An 11,889-nucleotide genomic window follows, 5' to 3' on the forward strand; every position below is an offset into this window, starting at 1 on the left:
GAGAAGGAGTGGTGTGGCTGTAAAGGGAGAAGGAACCAAGAGAGATGTCTGTCGTGCTGTAGACAAAGTATCAGATCAGCCGTGATCTGGACACTCTCTTGGTTCAGCCACTTCAAGTCTTTTACTAAAAAGAAAAAGTTTTACGGGAGCAGAAACTCTCGTGTCACTTTTCCCCGACACTTTATTTTGAAAAATTTTAAACAAATTTTGCAGTGAACACATTATACCCACCACCTGCATTCCACCATTAGCATTTTACTCTAATCGTTTTATAATATATCTGTCTCATATCCTTCCAAAGATTTCCTAAGCATCTAGAGAGAATACTGGCCCCAGGCCAGAAGAAGAGGGAGCTGGGATATTTCCTTAGGAACCCGCCCTTTGATGGAATAATTCTCTCCGGTTTCTCTCCAACCACTGCTCACTGAACAGGAAATTAGGCTGAGCCCAGAGAAAGCCAGCTGACTGGTAATTAATGCCTGGGAGTGTTCTGAGAGGGTGAACACCAGTGCCAGGGCACCAGGGACAGAGCTCACAGGGACCATCTCCCAGCTCCATCCACCTGACCCAGGGCAGCAAACACAGCTGCAGCTCCACCCTCCTTACCTGAGTATCACAGGCCCTAACGCTGGAAAGTCTCTTGAAGGACACAGGCCCATTTCTATACTTGTTTTTGACAAATGAGGAAACAGAGGCAGAAGATACCCAGGGAGATCATAAGCTTCATGTCTCAGGCTGTATCTACCTCGAATCACAATGCTGGGCCTGGGGTCCTGGTGCAGAAAGACTGGTATTGATTGACCTGGACAGCAGGCTGGTAAATGGATTTAGACCAAGACATGGGAATTGCTGTTGGATTCACAAGCAAAGCATCTCCATCCCTTTTCTAATATAAAATTGTTCTTAGCTGTCCCCAAAGCATCAAGCAAAAGTGATGTTAAGACCAAATCATGTTTCCAACAAATATCTTTTGAGTACTTCCTTTGCCTGGCAACATTCCAGGGCGTGGGGCTACTACAGCAGTGAGTAAGACAGGCGCAAACCCTACTCTCTAAGAGTGGAGGAGACAGATAATCTCATTAGAAAATGAATACACAGGATAATTTTAAAGAGGAAAAAAATGCTAAGTAGCATTAAATAAAGGGAGGGAAGGAGGTCAGACAGTGGTGGTGGGCGAGGCTGCTGTAGATGGACAATCTGCAAAGACTGAACAGTTAGACCATGCTGAGGATTTTATTTAGTTATTTTTTTTTCTTTACTTAGATTTTCGTCCATTTAGTTTATTCTAACCAAAAGAAAATAGGGGAGGAGGCTTCAAAGGGGGAGGGAAGTGAGCTAAGACATAGGTTCCAACAGAATCCCTTGCTGCATGTGACGAAGAGATTATTCGGACAAGAGTGAAAGGGGGGAGGCCACATGTGAAGCCAGTGTCATTGCCAGGCTGGAGTTAATGAGGTCTGGACCAGGGTGTGCCGTGCAGGTGGTAAGAGCTTCTTACCATTGGACAGACTCCAGGTATATCTGGGGGACTGAGGGTGGGGACTAAGGCAAAGAGAAGAACGAGGGCAATGTCCATCTTTTAACCTGAATCACCAGGTTGATGGTCGACCACCAGCTCTTCTCTCGTGGAAGCAATAAACATTTGCTGTAGGATCTGCCATGCCGATAAGCTCAATATTTGGCTCTGATTGTAATTTTGCATCAGTGACTCTTGAAAACCAACAGAATGTCCTGGCTTAAGAAAGTGTAATGGGGACAGAGGGGAGAGCCAAGCAAAGAAAGCCATGAAACCTTAAAATGTACTAATATTTTTTTCTCTCCATTATAAAGGTGGAGAAACTGAGGCACAGAAAAGTTAAGAAACTTGTGCTGGGTCACATAGCCAGTAAGCAGTAAAGCCAAGATTTAAACCCAGAGTACATGTTCCTAACCACTACACTATTTAACCAGTCATGGTAGAGGATATTGAGTTATTGGAATATTGAGTTATTCCAATTTGAAAGGTTATTTTTCACTGTTGGGAATAATGTTGATGGGAGTAACTATATACTAGTTTCTTTGCCACATTGAGTAAGTGTTTCTGAAAACCAGTTCCAGAGAGCAAATGAGGTGGTCTTAGGATCCCTTGTATTCTGTGGCATCTGTCAGCCCCCACCTGGCAATTCTACAAGCTTAGCTTCATGCCTGAAAGTTTTTTCTTTTGTGAAGGAGCTGAGAGTTCTCCACAGTAGTTGAAGTGGCCCTGAATATAGTTGAGTACCTTCCTTGAGGTGAGGGGGATAGGAAGAGGGGCATGAGTCTTCTAAACCTCTAAATAGAGCCAGATCAGCGCTGCCCGTCCCCAAACCCCAGCACATCATCTCATAGTCAGCTACAGCCAAGGCACAAAGGGGCTTCTGAAAAATGTTTTTCTTTTCTGCTCGTCCATGTGGTGGCTCTGACATTTCTCTGGGCTGGAGATTTCTTGGCTGAGATAATCCCAGGCTTCCTTCCAGTCTCAGGGTGGAGAACAGCCGTCCATCCTAATTAGGGTCTGGTTGAGAGGACCAGTGCCAAGACACAGCAAGAACAGGGACCTGTCCTGCTTCCTGTTTGCAAGGGGGCGGTCTAGGGATTGCGAACCATGAATGTCTTTGCCCTACCTTCTGCAAAGTGGTCATGCCTCCGGAGTGGCCACTTGGAAGTATCGAAAGCTCTGAAGAACTGGTGTAGGTGCTTATCAATCAGTAAATGGCCTGTCACCAAATTTTCCAATTGATTACGTAAACCCTTATGTTTTGGCTTCTGTCATCAGGAGGTTAAAGGGAGGAAACCTTGGACGCTAAGGCCTTTGGTCAAGGAGGCGTGGCAGCTGTGGACACTGCCCAGGTGTTACTGGCTTAATTCTGTAAAGTTGTGGTAAGCCTCTCTGGGTGCAGGGCTCTCCCAGGCCTTGAGGGACACCCAGATGAGTATGGCCTTCACCCTAAAGAGCAAAGTATCCAGCTCAGGGTCCTCCCAACACTAGTCATCCATCTACGACCTCTTGATTTTTACAGCACTCCAGTGACATCTGGGAACAAAAGGATGCTTGTTGACATGCAGTGTGCTGTGCCACCTTTCCTGGGGTGCCCATGAGCTTGGCCTACAAAGGCAGGGGTCTGTCTGTGACTAAGGGAAGGAATCCCTCAGGAGAGCAGGACAAAGACTGCTCAGTTCTCATCCAGACTTTGCCCTGAGCAATTTTATGACCTTGGTCAAGGCATTTTCCCACTTGGGCCTCAGCCTCTCTAACCCTATCATTAGCGGTGTGGACCACTGCATCGCAAAGGTCCATCTCTCCTTCTAACAGCCTGGGTTCAGCATCTGAGAGGTGACAGCATGAAAAGCCTGCCTGGGTCAGAAAAGCAAAGAAAATGTGTCCTGAGGATGCACCGCTTTTCACAGCACAGGTGAGGGAGGTCCACCTGTGCAGGCAGGTAAAGCCTGGACTCTGAGAACACACTCCAAAGTCTGAGGCCACAGTTAACAAACAGCTGCTTCACCTCCATTGGTCTTTTCCAAAGTGAGAAATCCAGGTGCATTCCTGGATCAGGATCTGCTTTTCTCAGGACTGCCTCCGCTCCAGGGCAGGTAAACCATGACAAGGAGCCACTGTTTCCTCCCCAGGGACAGGAGTAAGGACAGAGAGAGAACATAACTTCCTAGTATGTCATGCCCATAGGTCTTTATCAAGTGAACACTACACCTGGCCTCTCACAGGTTCAGATGTCTTCGAGCAGGTCTCAAGGATTTAGAGGGATGCTTCATTCATTGTTGGGGTGCTTCAGCAGCTTAGAAAAAGAGGCTCTGGCTTTCTTTGCTTGGACAGCCCTTTCTGGAGAATCTGACACATCATCATTTGAATCATGTCCCTTTGCCTCCCCACAGTCTGAATTTTCTTAGTTACAAGGGACAAAGTTCAACTCCAGCAAGATTGATATAAAAAAATTTATCTCATGAAAATTAAAAGTTCAACGATACCTTGCTTCCAGTATAGCTGGATCCAGAAGCTCAAGCTGTAGCCCCTGAATCCCCATCTCTCTAATCTATTTACCTGTGTTAAAGACATCACTGCATTAGTAATCTAGAACGCACGGTACTCCTGTGTCCTGAGTCCAGAATTGGTCTGGAGGCAGCATTTGCTGCCCAGGTAGCAGGTCTCCTGAGCAGAAGACTCTGGACTAGAAAATTAGTTAAGCATCAAAATGTCTAGCAAATGCCAAATTCCAACAAACAGTGGTTGAGCCTACTGAGTTAATTCAGTTTTTCCAAAAGTAGGTGCCCTGTAGTGACAGTAGAGTACAAAAGGTCATTTTACATGTCATGTCCATAAACATTATTTTAAGGGACATGTTTATTTCAATGTATATTATGAAAAAAGTAAAACACATGGACATGAACTCCATGGTTTCACAGCCATTACTGTATGGGCTGAGGTTTAATTTAAAAGAACGAGTCACTTTAGAGAATATTAAACATAGTAGTACCAGCAGTGCATTGAGATGGCGAGATCAACAAGAGTGGGCTGGGGTGTGAAAGGTGCCACTCAGGAAAGGCAGAGTTACTGGCAGGCTGGTGTTCAGCACTGGAGCTCAAGCCCCATTGGTCTGGGGACATCCCAACCCCACCCCATTAAAGTCAAAGAGGATGTCAGGTTGACCTCACCCCCGCCCAATGCAGTAGGAAGGTTTGGCCCCGAAAAGAAATTAGGTCTGTTTTTCTCCACATGTCTCCAGGCTACTGCTGGAGAAAACAAGTTCCGGTTGGCTGGCCTGGCTTCACTTAAAATATTTAAAACTGGCTTCTTTTGCCCTTCACGGGCGATGTGTTTCAGGTACTTCCCTCCCTCCCAGGGCAGGGCTGCAGAGAGAGTTTAGATCATTTGTTTTTGTGTAAAAGAGGCTGATTTATAGAGCCTCTTCATTAACAGCTGTTTTAATGAAGCAGGTTACTGTCCCGAAGGGAGGCTTAACATACAGTGTTACTTATGCATAGATGCTGCTGTCATTTAAAAGGATTGTTAAAATTGTGCTTTAATAGCGAGCTGACATAAATCTTCCCCTGGCCTATTTGGACAGGGATGAGTGCACCTAACAAGTAGATGTGCAAAGGAGCTTACAGGCAAAGGCACCCAACAGCTAATTGCCTCTGAAATGAGTAGGATGGGAACATAAGCACTCAAAACCCAGGTTTTATGTCCAGTAAAAATAAGAAACAGTTCTGCAGGCTGCTTGCTTTTTGCCAACACAGCATTTGGAGCTGCTGACCGTAGCCGGTGAATTATTCACCAGGTGGTGGCTTCCCCTGCACTCATGTAGAAGGGAGACTAATAGGTCGATGGGCAGCCAGATTTTGCTGTTTTTATTTCTAAGGCAGACTCTAGAGACCCAGAGAGGGTGCGTTCTCAGCAGGAACTGCTTCATCATGATTTGCAAAGAGCAGGCAAAAGGTTGAGTCTGCCTGAGGTGCCCTGGGTTCTGCATTCAACAAATATTTATTGAGCACCTAATATGTGCCAAATGCTATACTTGACCAGGTCACTAAAGGCCCCTTTAATGGCGAGAAAACACGGACTGAAATCCCCCCTGGCGGCAGGTGGTCCCTGGAGAGAGAAGGGTGAAGTGGACATGATGAGGTGGGTCTGGTGGTTGCCATGACTGCCGCCTCCTCCAACAAGTAGCTAAAGTTTAGCTCACTTTTACAGAGCCCATCCATCTATATGAATCACTTTACTTAACCCTCGCGACCCAGGAGGTGCACAGTATTACTAACCTCATCTTACAGGAAACTGAGTCACACAGAGATTAATCGAGTAAATGGCACAGTCGGAATTTGAACCACAGTTCGTTGAGCTTCACGGTCTATTTTAATCACTCTGACATCTTGCCTCTTCTCCAAGGAAATGTAATGGCTAAGAAACAGATGCTGAGCCTGAAAATTCAATAAACAGGACTCTGGTAGGATTTTTCCAGTCCTGTAGGGCAGAAAAGAGACAGGAGTTGGTTGCTAAGCAACCTACCTGTAGTCGGTGAGCAACTCCTGGGAGCTGGGTCAATATTATCATGTGATCAAGACCTGACCAACCAGAGCACCCCATTCTCCAGACTGTGGTGAGTGGCTCAGGATGTGACCCAAGATGCCCCAGATGCAGTTAGCACCCGGGCTTTTCAGTGACGGGAAAGAGGGGTAAGTAAGCTAAGAGGATATCAACCCAGAGGGGCTGGGGGTCATCCTGGCTACTGCCGAGGGATGGGTTATCTTAGCATAAAGCCACTGTGGAAATAAAAAGAGCCCAGATGACATTGTCAGGATAAAGATTAAGCTGAGCTTTATATGATCCAATAAATCCCCCATGTGCTTAAGTCATTTTAAGTTGGTTTTTTCCATCACTTGTAACCAAAAGTGTCATGACAGCTATCGTAAAAAAAAAGCATTAAGGCTCCTATTTGACAGATGTTAAAACTAAGACCCCGCGCAGAAGACAAGAAAAGGGGAGGAACTAATAATTACTATTTGCTATACCTGCAGTTCACTGTGCCAATGCTTTACCTAATGTGATTTAGCTGGGTTGCAAGCCCTAATGTGACACTAATAGTGAGATATCTCAAGTCACATTGTTCCAAGCCTCAGTTTCTCCATCTATGTGACCAGTGAGCCAGGCTCTATCCATTTGTTCCTTGTGGCGTTAGTACCACCTAACATAGAAAGTTTTCATGGTCAATGGGTCCAGGAAAGGCTGTACCTTCTAGCTTCCTCTTTGGAACATCAGCATGTTAAAGGCTCTGAAAAGCCCCGCAGCCGAGACACTCCTGTGGCTAACCTAGCATTTCCAAAAGGTATGAGTTTGGTTCTGAATTCATCATGGATATTCAAAACATGAATAGAAAGAAAAAGAAGATATCCAATAAGTAAAATCCCATTGTCCTGACATACCAAAAACTGTCTTAAGGACTGAAATTTTTGATTCACTCTGGAAAAGCCCATTTTGAATCTCTCAAAGGCTAAATGAATGGGAAGTCATCAAGCTGCAGCATGCAAACCACAGGCTAGACAAAGAGAACTGTCCTACAGAGCAAGTTGTCAACCTAGACATGAAGTAGTAAGCCTTGGATAGCGAGACATCCATCTGTTATAAGCCAAGGGCTAGATGACCTCCTCTTGAAACAGAAGGCAGAAAATAGAAAGTTTTTGTTCTAACAACACAATGCAGAGCACAGAGGGGTGACCTATACAAGCCCACATGATGGTCACACCCTCATTTCCATCCATTCCAGTTATCTGAGGTTTCTCAGTACTATTATCCCAAGCAATTAACCGCACATGGATTGGGGGTGAAGGAGACAATACTTCCACAGGCAACCTCTCTGACGCTTGCTGTGTCTTCACCGTGTATGAAGCTGAACATCCCTCTGCTGGCTCACCTGTGGTTCTCTCCAGACAGACTTCATACTAGCAGCTGCAACAGTCTCTGCCCCAGGCTGGGTCCTTGCAGGAAACAGATGGCAAATCTCCAGCGGGAAACTGAGAAGGGGGTAATGGAGTGAGTGTTTACAAGGGGACTGCAGGTTAAGGGAACCAAGAAAGGATGGTGAAGGCCCTGAGGATTAGCATCGAGGTAAGCTGTTACCTCCCCAGACCTGAAGGTTCGAAGGAAGAAGCGGACATAGAGCCCAGGGAGGGCTGTGGTTTCAGGAGAGGGCCCCTGACAGGAGCGAGAGAAGGAAGAGAAACTCAGCCTTTGCCGCCCTCAGCACTGCAAGTCTGTTCCTGAATACATCTGAGGGGGAAGGTCAAGGCAGAAGTTTTAAACTTTTATGAAGTGCAATTTTTCTTTTCAATTGTTAGTGCTGTGATCATCCTGCCTGAGGAATATTTGCTTTCCTCGGCATCTCAAAGATTCCCACCCATGTTTTCTCCTAGTTTTAGCTGTTATGTCTATGACCCATTTGAAGTTAATTTTTACATGGCATGTGTAAGGGGTTGAAGTTCATTTTTTCCCTTTATAAATATTCATTTATTTATGAACCATTTGTCAAAAAGACTTTCTTTTCCCCACTGAATTACCCAGACACCTCTGCTGAGCATCAGTTGACTATATATGAGTGGTGTATTTGTGGACTCTCCTCTGTTCCATTGATCTACACATCTCTCCTTATGCCAGTACCTCCCTATCTTGATTACTGCAGCTTTACAATAAGTCTTGAAATCAGATAATCAAAGTCCTGGAACTTAGTTATTTAAAATTTTTTTTTCTATTCCAAGTCCTTTTTGTTTTCATTTAAATCTTATAATCAATTTCTAAAAAGTCTCCTGGAATTTTGGTTGGGATTACAAATGCAGTTTGGGGAGATCTGCATTTTAATGATAATACCAAGTCTTCTTATTATATCCTAATCAGATTATATCCAGTTATATCCTTCTGTTTATTTCAGTGTTTAATTTCTGTTGGTGGAGTTCCGTTGTGGCTCAGTGGTTAACGAACCCGACCAGGATCCATGAGGTTGCAGGGTTGATTCCTGGCCTCGATCAGTGGGTTAAGGATCCAGTGTTCCCATGAGATGTGGTATAGGTCGCAGACTGGCTCAGATCCCACATTGCTATGGCTGTGGTGTAGGTTGGCAGCTACAGCTCCAATTCAACCCCTAGCCTGGGAACTTCTATAAATTGCTGGTGCAGCCCTGAAAAGACAAAAGACAAAAAAAAAAAAAAAATGTGTTGGTTATATAGTTTTTAGAATACAGGTCTTGTGTATGTTTGGTTAAACATATCCCCAGGTATTTTAAAGTTTTCTGAGCTATTGCAAATGGCATTCTAAAATTTCATTTCCCATTGTTCATTGCTATTATATAAAATTTAAATTGACTTTAACTATTGATTTTCTATTCTGGGATCTTTCTAAATTTGCTTATTACTTCTTGTCAGCTATTTTGTTGATTCTTTAGGACAAATGTCTCTTTTAAACAGCCTTGATCCCCTCCTCGGAAGTAACCGCTGTGATCTCTTCAATGCCTCTTTCCAGATCCTTTCTCATATATTTTCCCCACATAAATATGGACCCATAAAAAAGACATCTTATTTCCTGCAAATGGTATCAAATTGTGTTATCATTCTTCAACTTGATTTCACTCAACACCATGTCTTGAAGATATTTCCATGACAGAAATGAAGATCTAAAAATTCTGTTAAATTGTTGTATTTTTAGTTTGGAGAAAACCATTATTTGTTTAGCTGTTCTGTGAGGGACATTTAGGTCAACTGCAATTTTTTGCAACTACGAGCATTACTGCAATGAGCATCCTCAGAAATATCTCTGTGTTCATGCGGGTAAAATTTTCCCCAGGACAAAATGTGACTAAGGGTGAACTAGCTAGTCCTGGGATACATACAGGTGACATTTTCAGAGAATGATGACCCCCCTCTTCCTGGGGCTCCTGGTGAGACTCAGACCTGCAGGGCATTGCGTGGAGTCTGAGAGGGAGGGGATGGAGGAGCTGGCCCTGTGAGGGAGGGAGAGAGAAGGGTATGGCGCTCATGGGTACATGTGTGCATAGGGGACATAGATAATGGTATACATGTATGTATGGAGATCACATACACACAGTGTACATGGACAGACGTATGCTTGTGGACATGTATGTATGGTGCTCAGGGCACCTGTGTGCATGGGGACATGTATGTACTACACATGACATGTGTGTGCATGCGGTGCACGTCCACATGCACATGACATGTGAGTGCTGACTTGCAAAAATAACACAGACAGGTCTGGACTTGCATGCCTGTGTGCATGTGAACAAGCATCACCATGTGTGTGCTGCCCAGGCTGGTGTTGGTGCAGGTGTGGGAAGTATAGGTGCATGAAGGGAGGTGCTCACGGGGAGCCCATGTGTGGAAGTGAGCGTGTTGGCATGTGTGTGAAACTGATGACTCTCGTTTGCAAAGTGCCACTGCCTGCCAGACATTCTTCTAAGCACTTTCTCTGTATTAACTCATGTCATCCTCGCAACAGCTTTTCTGAGATAGGTTCTTAGGTTTAAGGAAACCAAGGCACAAGGGTGTTCAATCACATGAGCCAAATCACACAGTTTGGTGCTGGGACCTGGACCCAGAGAGTGTGGCTTCAAAACCGGTGATTCAACCTCTTATATTTGAGTGTTTGTACACAGCAGAACACTGTGCATACAGTGGTTACACGCAGTGTGTCCACAAGTGTGTGTGTAAGGTGGTGGGAAAATGTGCTATGTGTGTGTGCAAGGCTCCATGGATGTGTGCATACGTGGGAGTGTACCTGTGTGCAATCACATGCAGCTGCTGTAGATGTGCTTTGTACAAACGTGGATACAGGCTCACAGGCGAGCATCCACACACCCCTGTGGGCACCAGGCAGGCACGCTCCTTTGGGGACGAGGTGTGGGTTTGCACCCAGACCTAACGGAGGGATCACAAAGCCCTTGAGGAACTCGGAGGGAAGCCTCTCTCCCTTCTCTCCTCCCTCAGACCCTAGCCCTCCTCAGCTCAGACTCTGCAGTGGCCTCAAATGACCCACAAGGCCTGGTCTCCTGGCCCCTCCCACTGCCCTGCAACCTCCCACCTCAGGGCTTTTGCACCCCCTCTTTCTTCCTCCACCAGCGCCCTTACCCAAGCAGCCACCTGACTCTCTGCCTTCGGTTTGCACTCAAATGACACTTCGTCAGTGAGGCCGTCCCCTGCTGCCCCATCTGACGCCACATACCCGACCTTTGTCCAGCTTTCTTTTCTCCACCGCACTGTGGTCATGAGTCCATGTAACTAATAAATGCATGCGTTTCAGTTCCGTCTCTTCCCCCAAACTAGGCTGGAAGGTCCAAGAAGGCAGGGATCTCCGCCCACCGTTCTCACTGCACAGCCCTGGCGCATAGTGGGCGCTCTACAGACACATGCTAACTGGGGGAGTGAGCTCTCCCTCTGGGCGCAGCACCTGATTGTCCTTCGGGAACCTCCATCCCGCGCTCTCGGCTCATGAGCTGTGAGTGGGGGAGCCCCAGACCCACTGCACGCGGGGTCCATGACCAGGCCTGGCAGGCGGTGTATCCGCGCCCACTGGCTACACCTGGACCAGTGGTAACGGCACAAGTGCTCAAATTCCTGCCAAACCCCCCCGCACCCCGAAGCCTGTGTCCTGGCCCAGGGCTGCTTCTCCCAAAAAGAAGGGCACCTTTTCCAACCGACATCAAAGCACCTCAGGGCCTAGCCCTGGCTGTGAGCAAATCCCACCACCCTGACCCCAGTGTTTGGGTCAGAGATGAGCATGTGACCAGGCTGCTCCAATCAGGTGAACCCTGAGAAATTCACTGGTGCCACGGTTACGGGCGAGGCCCATTAACACTTCTTGGGACATAAAAACAGACTCCGGGTAATAAAATAAAGTCTAACCTTTTTGTTTTCCTTTGTGCTTCATCTGGTGTCAGTGGCTCACAGGCTGCCTCGGGCGGAGGCCTCGCACCCAGCCCTTCAGACCAGAGTTCCTGGGGCAAAATGGCTGCGCCGGCACCTCAGCGCACTGCGCGTGGGGAAGCGCTACAGCCGCGGACACTCAGCCCAAGATGGCGGCTGGGGCGGGCCGTGTGCAGAGACGCTGCGCCCGGCACTGGAGCCCCAGCCGCCTGCCCGCCTGCGCCTGCGCGCTGGGAGAACTCGCCCCCTCCCCGCCCTAATGACCGGGCCCTGCGAAGCAGCCCCGCCCAGGGCCTATCTCCCGAGCACATGTGCTGGAGAGCCCCCCATGCTCTTTAGCTTGAGCTCACACCTCTCCGTTCTCAGATGAAATCAAAGCTTTCCTTTGCTTCTCTTGGTCTTGTTCTATTGGCAGGAGGAACACAGGCAGAAGGA

At 46.8% G+C, this 11,889-nt stretch overlaps 1 long non-coding RNA gene across 2 annotated transcripts in view; it reads right to left on the bottom strand.

Annotated features, from left to right (window-relative positions):
• LOC106508180 overlaps positions 1 to 11,608 on the bottom strand; it is a 90,071-nt gene extending 78,463 nt beyond the window's left edge. For both annotated transcript variants that reach the window (XR_002339973.1, XR_002339972.1), the window contains exon 1: positions 11,434 to 11,608. This is a non-coding gene — a long non-coding RNA (uncharacterized LOC106508180). The remainder of the gene's footprint in view (positions 1 to 11,433) is intronic.

Source organism: Sus scrofa, chromosome 17 (assembly GCF_000003025.6).
Source record: "Sus scrofa isolate TJ Tabasco breed Duroc chromosome 17, Sscrofa11.1, whole genome shotgun sequence".
NCBI classification, from domain to species: Eukaryota; Metazoa; Chordata; class Mammalia; order Artiodactyla; family Suidae; genus Sus; species Sus scrofa.